The sequence below is a fragment of the Mus caroli genome, unplaced genomic scaffold (genome assembly GCF_978045245.1).
Source record: "Mus caroli unplaced genomic scaffold, Mus_caroli_1 scaffold_10, whole genome shotgun sequence".
Classification (NCBI taxonomy): domain Eukaryota; kingdom Metazoa; phylum Chordata; class Mammalia; order Rodentia; family Muridae; genus Mus; species Mus caroli.
The window spans coordinates 133,114-143,573 of NW_028227265.1; positions in this window are offsets into that span (position 1 = coordinate 133,114).

The following is a 10,460-nucleotide window of genomic DNA, read 5'->3' on the forward strand; positions in this document are numbered from 1 at the left end:
CACTATGAATAACATATTCTGGTCTAGGAGTAGTAAACTCTTTAAAAGTAATTCAGAGTCTAGTATATGTCTATGAGGGAACCAGGTTTCTTTGAACTTGGGATTCTGCATATTCCACTTATATAGATCATTAGTGGAAAAGGGGATGTGTGTCCTGTATTGTCTGCCCTGCCCATTGTGGGGGGAGGAGGGGCAGTTGCCCACAAGGGCAGTGCCATTGTGGTGGAATCTGTCTGCTTTGGTGTGTGGGATCCTGTGTGATGAGGGCTGGCTATCTTCCCTTCCTCTTCCCCAGGGCCTGGATCAGCATCTGCCTTTTGCAAGGGATGGGTGTGGGCCAGGATAGAGTGATAAGAGACCAGGAAGGAATTTTCCTCAGGAGCTGATGGGACAGCTGGCTTAAGATTCTTTGACAGTTCCATCAACTTGAACTGTAAGATCATTGGGGTAGGTGGTAGGAAAGGCTTTAGCTAGTAGGGGGGCTCTCTACCAAATATTGCCAGATCATGATATATGGAACCTGGTCAGGGTGCCCAGGATTTACATACACAATACTTTGAACCAAGTAGATAGTAGGGAGGTGGGAAGTGTGTCCTCCTGGGCATCCCACTTTGAAAGCTGGCCATTCTTTCCTGCAAAAAACCAGTCAGCCTCCCCAACAATACTGTCAAGCCCAAATTCCCCACCAGGTGTTTGAAGTCCTTGAAGTGTGACTGGACTAGCTCCAGTGGGGTGCAGCTAGTGGTCTGTTCCATGGTAGTTCTCAAAAAAAGAAAAAGAAGTAAAATGCAAAGATGGAAACATGAAAACAAGCCTAAGGGGCATCCAGAAAAGAAACCAAAAGGAAGCTGAAGGCAGCCTATTCCCCAAAATGGGCTCTGCAAATCAGGAGGGTTCTGCCAGTCTTCACCAAAGCCTGTGTTGGACTAGTGTTCTCTGACTTCAAAGGAAAGGAGTCCAGAGACAGCAGCCTATCCCTGGAGTGGGCTCTGCCAGCTGGGAAGAACCTGTTAGCTTCCATCAGAATTTGTGTTGGAATGGAGCTCTCTGCAACTGAAGGGAGCTGGACAGCATCCTCCCAGCTCCCAGACCAGAAGGAAATTACCAGCTTGTCTGCCCTACTTCCATTGGCCTCCAGGTTGTGAAGACAAAAGAAAAGAAATCACCCCACACTGAGACTACTCAGAACTTGACATAGCCAAGATACACACAGCAAACTCAGGCAACACCCCATTGCTAGGAGAGTCAATTGCTCTAAAAATTAACAACAAAATCCTCTCTACTATCAAGTCAAGGGGGACCTTTTTATTTCCCTGCCAAAGAACCAAATGTAATGGTCTAGAAAATTGCTGAAGGAAGTCCCCAGACTTAGATAGTATGCAAAAATAAAGAATGTTTATTCTGCAGAAACAACCAGCATTCAAGGACTTAATCATTCTCTAGAATGAAGACCCCAGATAAAGGCATGCAAACATTATAGGGAACCAGGGGACTCTCTAGAAGGATTAGGTAATCTAAAATTGTATTGGTGGGTTCTAGGGGGTCGTAGAGCTCTATAGTCCATTCTGAGATAAGATATTTCTCCATTTTTGTGGTTATCCCCAGGCTGTTCTTTGGGAGAGGGTTTTATGATCTTGTGCTGGATTTTTATGGTCTGCTTCAGAACTGGTGTCATATATCCTAGTTTCTAGGACTTATGGTCTATTCTTGAAGCTGGTATCTTACAGCCTTTTTGGAAATCAGGCCTGGTTCTCAAAATGGAGACAATTGGGGTTTATATTATCCTTTCAAAACAACACACAAGATCTGGACAAACTGGTGTGGGTGCTTATGACACAGAATGTTTTATTTTTGTTGTTGTTGTTTTTGTCTGAAAATGCACAACCTGAGAGAAAAGGTATGGATAATATTTGGTGTCCTCTAATACATATGTCTAAACCCTGAACAATACCAAAAAATAAAGCCTCTTTAAACCTTTAAAATAATTTTGGGGATTAAAATTAAATCATCTCAACTTTCTCATTTTTTCTACTGTTAAGTCTCAAACACTAGGAAAACACTAGGCCAAAGAGCTGAGGTGCCTATCTAACAATTCAAAGCAGACCTTGCTCTCTGGTTCTTCTTGACATTTGTCAGTTCCTACCTATTACAAGGTATACCTGACTGACCTATTCTCCCTCTAGCCCAGGGGTTGGTCTGTCCTTCTCCCACCTGCCCTTCCTTATGTAATCCAACCATTTTAGTTACCTAGTCTTTTTCATTCTATTATTTGCTCTCCTGACCCATAAGTTATTTCTTTGCCAGGGAAATGAGCCTATTCAAACCAGATTAGATTATATTAAAATGCAGGTTTATTGGGAAACTGCTTTGGGGGAGTTCAATGTACAATTCCCCTAGGCCAGGGAAGTCACCTGGGGAGGAGAGTGGTGAGGGGGAAGTGAAAGAGAAAGGGCTTGTGCACAGAGAGGAGAAGGGAAAGACTGAGAACAAAATGTCTGGGCTGGAAAGTTCAGGGTTGGGGGCAGGCTATGCTAGGTAATGCACCTTAGTCCCTTGTCTGGAACACTAGCCTCTTGATCTGGCTCTTCCCTCTCACTTCTTCTTTCTCCTTATATGGCTCAGGGTCATATCTACTCAGAACTTTCCCAGATGTCCTTGTGTCTGGCTATGCTCTCCCTTTTATCTATAATAAAATTTCTACTCCACCATACATAGAAGCAGCCATGCCCTTTCCTTTCCTTTTCATTTTTGTTTTTCACTCACTTGGCGATAACTGCTTCTTGTTTCAAATTCATGGCAACTTTTTGCTTTAATTGTTGATACTGTTCGATTTAGCACAAGTTTGGCTATAGGACTTCCTGTTAGCATTCTGTCTAAGCTCTACCCCACAGTTACCTGGCAACAGCCAGGTAGGCCTGACCCACTATAAAAGGGGCTGCTTGCCCCTCTTCTCTCTCGTTCTCTTGCTTCCCTCTTGCCCTCTTGGGCTCTTTCCTTCCCCCCTCCCTTCCCTATTTCCTTCCCTGTCTCCATGTGTTCATGGCCAGCCTCTACTTCTTTACTCTCTCCCTCTCTCTGCCTTTCTCTGCCTCTACTACTCTCTTAACTCCCCTCCCCATGCCCTGAATAAACTCTATTCTATACTATACTGTCATGTGTCTGGTCCCTCAGGGGGAAGGGATGCCTCGGCATGGGCCCACTGAGACATGCCCTTCCCTCCATACTTCACCACACCCCTCCATAGAACATATTCTTTATCTATCTTTTTATAAACAGATCTCTTCCCACCTATGAGGTAGAGATGGCTCCACTGGATATTATGTAATGGAATGTGCATACAAAGGACCCTGTGCCTTGGAAGAGTATCAGAAAGTCCTCTGGGAGACTGGGAAGTTCTACTAAAATTGAAATTTCTCAGAGTAGGGCTCTGTCTGTCCCTTGGGTGGAAGGGCAGAACTGGGAAGGCCTCAGCTGTCTGACTCATTTGATTATCTGATCTAGTACTGGATCTGCCTCTGTCCTGAGGCCCAACTGGAGTTGTCTAAGCTAATGAGAGACTCTTGACAGGCCTAGCAATAAGGAACACCAGTGGGAAGAAGCTTGCAGGTTCTTTCCAGGATTTTTCTGATGCAGTGAGGGAGACCATAAGCAATGCCATGATGAGTATGGGGGCCATTGTCCCCAGACCAGATGGAGCATATCTGCTGAACTGTCAGAGTATGATCTGCTTGGACTGAGATGGCCTGTGGGTTCAGTTGGTCCATGTGGTGGCTTGGGCAGAGGCCCTTGGCCTCTTACTCTACCTGAGTGTGGATTCCCTGGATGAGTGGGTGAAAGGGGGAACAATATGGGAGGAGACTGAAAGTCACTGCAGCCCTGACAGTGAAAAGCTTTCCTGCTTAAAATATCACTTTCCAGTGTGCACACATAGGTGTTGGTTTTGATATGCAGTAGGAAGGCAGATTAGAAAATTCAAGGTATGTCCTCTATAAATTTTGAAACTTGCATTTCACATTCACTTTTGTGTGACCTTGGTGTAAATTTCAGGGAAATTCAATTTCAGAGTACAAAGGGAGTTTCTGAGATGCAGAGGTTTCCTAAGTGTACATGGTGTTCAGTGGGTGGATAGGGCAACTTCTATATCTTGTGCCATAAACCATATGGTAGAAAGCAGACATTAGATTATTCTTAAGCATGTTTTTTTGTGCATGCTTCAGTGGGGCTGGGCTAGCCTGAAACCACAAGTGGATCTAGTTGCCTACAGAACTGTAGTCCACCTTTCTGATCACCTCTGTTCTCAAAGAGAGTTCTAGAACATGGGGCCTCTGCTTGAAAAAAAAGATCAGTGGTGACTGGAGGGTCAGAAATATAACAGTTTAGGGGTTACTTTTAATTATTTCTGTAGGAGTTGTGAAGTCTCTGCTTATTTAATTTCTATAGACATACAATCAAAGGTAACACTGGTCAAGTTTATATTCTTCCTGCTGGAGGCTTCTTAGGTATTTGAATGAAAACTTGAGTTTATTTTTAGGGGTAAAGTTTTTGGCTTTTTCACTCCATGACCTCATTCTTTCTCACTTATGTATATTATCATATCACCTGCCAATTAGGATTGAGTTTTTCCTTTCCAAATTATATCCCCTTGATCTCTTATAGTTGTCTTATTGCTCTGGCTAGAACTTCAAATACAATGTTGAATAGATATGAAGAGAGTAGATAGTCTTGTCTTGTTATTGACTTTAATGGAATTGTTTTGAGTTTCTCTTCATTTAATTTGATGTTGCCTATAGACTTGCTGTAAGTTTTCTTTATTATGTTTAGTTATGTACCTTGTGTGTCTGATCTCCTTAAGACTTTTATCATGACTTGGTGTTGGATTTTTGTCAAAGGCTTTATTGGTATCTAATGAGATGATCCTGTGGTTTATTGTTTGTTTGTTTGTGTCCTGTCTGTTTATTTATATGGTGGATTACATCTACTGATTTTTGAATATTGATCCATCTCTGCATCTCTGGGATGAAGCCTACTCTAACATTGTGGGTAATCTTGTTCTCTGTTCTTCAATTAAGTGTACAAGTATTTTATTGAGTATTTTTGCATGTGTGTTCATGAAAGATATTGGTCTGTATTAGCCTTTCTTTGTTGAATATTTATATGCTTTGCATATCAGGGTAATTGCAGTTTCATAAGATGAATTAGTAATGTTTCTTCTGTTTCTGTTTTTTAGAATACTTTGAACAGTTTTTGTGATAAAGCTTCTTTGAAAGTCTGGTTGAACAATTCCTGGCTGTTTTGGTTGGGAGTTGGTTTTTTTTTTTTTTTTTTTTTTTTGTTTTTTAATTAGGTACTTTCTTTATTCACATCTCCAGTGCTATCCCAAAAGTCCCCCACACCCTCCCCCTCCCACTTCCCACTTCCCCACCCACACACTCCCACTTGCCGACCCTGGAGTTCCCCTGTACTGAGGCATATAAAGTCTGCACGACTAATGGGCCTCTCTTTCCACTGATGGTCGACCAGGCCATCCTCTGATACATATGCAGCTAGAGACACGAGCCTCGGGGGGCACTGGTTAGTTCATATTGTTGTTCCACCCATAGGGTTGCAGTTCCCCTCAGCTCCTTGGTTACTCTCTCTAGCTCCTCCATTGGGGACTCTGTGACCCATCCAATAGCTGACTGTGAGCATCCACTTCTGTGTTTGCCAGGCCCCAGCATAGTCTCACAAGAGACAGCTATATCAGGGTCCTTTCAGCAAAATCCCGCTAGTGTATGCAATGGTGTCAGCGTTTGGAGGCTGATTATGGGATGTATCCCCAGATATGGAAGTTTCTAGATGGTCCACCCCTTCGTCTCAGGTCCAAACTTCATCTCTGCAACTCCCTACATGGGCGTTCCGCTCCCAATTCTAAGAAGGGGCAAAGCGTCCACACCCTGGTCTTCATTCCTCCTGAGTCTCATGTGCTTTGCAAATTGTATCCTATATCTTGGGTATTCTAAGTTTCTGGGCTAATATCCACTTATCAGTGAGTACATTTCATGTGAGTTCTTTTGTGATTGGGTTACCTCACTCAGGATGATGCCCTTCAGGCCATCCATTTGCCTAGGAATTTCATAAATTCATTTTTTTAATAGCTGAGTAGTACTCCATTGTGTAAATGTACCACATTTTCTGTATCCATTCCTCTGTTGAGGGGCATCTGGATTCTTTCCAACTTCTGGCTATTATAAATAAGGCTGCTATGAACATAGTGGAGCATGTGTCCTTCTTACCGGCTGGAACATCTTCTGGATATATGCCCAGGAGAGGTATTGTGGGATCCTCTGGTAGTACTATGTCCAATTTTCTGAGGAACTGTCAGACTGATTTCCAGAGTGGTTGTACAAGCTTGCAATCCCACCAACAATGGAGGAGTGTTCCTCTTTCTCCAATCCTCTCCAGCATCTGCTGTCACCTGAAGTTTTGATCTTAGCCATTCTGACTGGTGTGAGATGGAACCTCAGGGTTGTTTTGATTTGCATTTCTCTGATGATTAAGGATGCTGAACATTTTTTCAGGTGCTTCTCTGCCATTTGGTATTCCTCAGGTAAGAATTCTTTGTGTAGCTCTGAGCCCCGGTTTTTATTTTTTTATTTTAATATTTTTTGTTATTACGTATTTTCCTCAATTACATTTCCAATGCTATCCAAAAAGTCCCCCATACCTTCCCCCCCCCACTTCCCTACCCACCCATTCCAATTTTTTTTTTTTTTGGCCCTGGAGTTCCCCTGTACTGGGGCATATAAAGTTTGCGTGGCCAATGGAGCCCCAGTTTTTAATGGGGTTGATTTTCTGGAGTCCATCTTCTTGAGTTCTTTATATATATTGGATATTAGTTCCCTATCTGATTTAGGATAGGTAAAGATCCTTTCCCAATCTGTTGGTGGCCTTTTTTGTCTTATTGACTCTGTCTTTTGCCTTGTAGAAGTTTTATAATTTTATGAGGTCCCATTTGTCGATTCTCGATCTTACAGCACAAGCCATTACTGTTCTATTCAGCAATTTTCCCCCAGTACCCATCTCTTCGACGATTTTCCCTACTTTCTTCTCTATAAGTTTCAGTGTCTCTGGTTTTATGTGGAGTTCCTTAATCCACTTGGATTTGACCTTAGTACAAGGAGATAGGAATGGATCAATTCGCATTCTTCTACATGATAACTGCCAGTTGTGTCAGCACCATTTGTTGAAAATGCTGTCTTTCTTCCACTGGATGTTTTAGCTCTCTTGTCAAAGATCAAGTGACCATGGGTGTGTGGGTCCATTTCTGGGTCTTCATTTTTATTCCATTGGTCTACTTTTCTGTCGCTACACCAGTACCAGGCAGTTTTTTTTTTCTTTTTATTTTATCACAATATCTCTGTAGTACAGCTTTAGATTGGGCATGGTGATTCCACCAGAGGTTCTTTTATCATTGAGAGTAGTTTTTGCTATCCTAGGTTTTTTGTTATTCCAGATGAATTTGCAGATTGCCCTATCTAATTCGTTGAAGAATTGAGTTGGAATTTTGATAGGGATTGCATTGAATCTGTAAATTGCTTTTGGCAAGATAGCCATTTTTACTATATTGATCCTGCCAATCCATTAGCATGGGAGATCTTTCCATCTTCTGAGATCTTCTTTAATTTCTTTCTTCAGAGACTTGAAGTTCTTATCGTACAGATCTTTCACTTCCATAGTTAGAGTCACGCCAAGGTAATTTATATTATTTGTGACTATTGAGAAGGGTGTTGTTTCCCTAATTTCTTTCTCAGCATGTTTATCCTTTGTGTAGAGAAAGGCCATTGACTTGTTTGAGTTAATTTTATGTCCAGCTACTTCACTGGAGCTGTTTATCAGGTTTAGGAGTTCTCTGGTGGAATTTTTAGGGTCACTTATATATACTATCATATCATCTACAAAAAGTGATATTTTGACTTCATCTTTTCCAATTTGTATTCCCTTGATCTCCTTTTGTTGTTGAATTGCTCTGGCTAGGACTTCAAGTACAATATTGAATAGGTAGGGAGAAAGTGGGCAGCCTTTTCTATTCCCTGATTTTACTGGTATTGCTTCGAGTTTCTCTCCATTTAATTTGCTGTTGACTACTGGTTTTCTGTATATTGCTTTTATTATGTTTATGTATGGGTCTTGAATTCCTGATCTTTCCAAGACTTTTATCATGAAGGGTTGTTGGATTTTGTCAAATGCTTTCTCAGTATCTAAAAAGATGATCATGTAGTTTTTGTCTTTTAGTTTGTTTATATAGTAGATTACATTGATGGATTTCCGTATATTAAACCATCCCTGCATCCCTAGAATGAAGCCTACTTGGTTAAATTGGATGATTGTTGTGATGTGTTCTTGGATTCAGTTCACGAGAATTTTATTGAGTATTTTTGCATCGATATTCATAAGGGAAATTGGTCTGAAGTTCTCTATCTTTGTTGGGTCTTGCTGTGGTTTAGGTATCAGAGTTATTGTGGCTCCATAGAATGAATTAGGTAGAGTACCTTCTGCTTCTATTTTGTAGTTTTGTTTGTGAAGAACTGGAATTAGATCTTCTTTGAAGGTCTGATAGAACTCTGCACTAAACCCATCTGGTCCTGGGATTTTCTTTTGGTTGGGAGACTATTAATGACTGGTTCTATTTCTTTAGGGGATATAGGACTGTTTTGATCATTAACCTGATCCTGATTTAACTTTGGTACCTTGTATCTGTCTAGAAATTTGTCCATTTCGTCCAGGTTTTCCAGTTTTGTTGAGTATAGACTTTTGTAGAAGGATCTGATGGTGCTTTGGATTTTTTCAGGATCTGTTCTTATGTCTCCCTTTTCATTTCTGATTTTGTTAATTAGGATGCTGTCCCTGTGCCCTCTAGTGAGTCTGGCTAAGGGTTTGTCTATTTTGTTGATTTTCTCAAAGAACCAGCTCCTGGTTTGGTTGATTCTTTTAATAGTTCTTTTTGTTTCCACTTGTTTGATTTCAGCCCTGAGTTTGATTATTTCCTGCCATCTACTCCTCTTGGGTGAATTTGCTTCCTTTCATTCTAGAACTTCTAGGTGTGCTGTCAGGCTGCTAGTATATGCTCTCTCTAGTTTCTTCTTGGAGGCACTCAGGGCTATGAATTTTTTTCTTAGGGCTGCTCTCATTGTGTCCCATAAGTTTGGACATGTTGTGGCTTCATTTTCACTAAACTCCAAAAAGTCCTTAATTTCTTTCTTTATTCCTTCCTTGACCAAGGTATAATTGAGTAGAGTGTTGTTCAGTTTCCACGTGAATGTTGGCTTTCTATTATTTATGTTGTTATTGAAGATCAGTCTTAGTCTGTGGTGATCTGATAGGATGCATGGGACAATTTCAATATTTTTGTATCTGTTGAGGCCTGTTTTGTGACCAATTATATGGTCAATTTTGGAGAAGGTACCATGAAGTGCTGAGAAGAAGGTATATCCTTTTCTTTTAGGATAAAATGTTCTGTAGATATCTGTTAAGTCCATTTGTTTCATAACTTCTGTTAGTTTCACTGTGTCCCTGTTTAGTTTCTGTTTCCATGATTTGTCCATTGATGAAAGTGGTGTGTTGAAGTCTCCCACTATTATTGTGTGAGGTATAATGTGTGCTTTGAGCTTTACTAACGTTTCTTTAATGAATGTGGCTGCCTTTGCAATTGGAGCATAGACATTCAGAATTGAGAGTTCCTCTTGGAAGATTTTACCTTTGATGAGTATGAAGAGTCCCTCCTTGTCTTTTTTTATAACTTTGGGTTGGAAGTCGTTTTTATTAGATATTAGAATGGCTACTCCAGCTTGTTTCTTCAGACCATTTGCTTGGAAAATTGTTTTCCAGCCTTTCTTTTTTTAATTTTTAATATTTTTTATTACATATTTTCCTCAATTACATTTCCAATGCTATCCCAAAAGTCCCCCATAGCGCCCCCCACTTCCCTACCCACCCATTCCCATTCTTTTGGCCCTGGCATTCCCCTATATTGGGGCATATAAAGTTTGCAAGTCCAATGGGCCTCTCTTTCCAGTGATGGCTGACTAGGCCATCTTTCGATACATATGCAGCTAGAGACAAGAGCTCCGGGGTACTGGTTAGTTCATCATGTTGTTCCAACTATAGGGTTGCAGATCCCTTTAGCTCCTTGGGTACTTTCTCTAGCTTCTCCATTGGGAGCCCTGTGATACATCCAATAGCTGACTGTGAGCATGCACTCCTGTGTTTGCTAGGCCCCGGCATAGTCTCACAAGAGACAGCTATATTTGGGTCCTTTCAGCAAAATCTTGCTAGTGTATGCAATGGTGTCAGCGTTTAGAAGCTGATTATGGGATGGATCCCTGGATACGGCAGTCTCTAGATGGTCCATTCTTTCATCACAGCTCCAAACTTTGTCTCTGTAACTCCTTCCATGGGTGTTTTGTTCCCAATTCTAAGAAGGT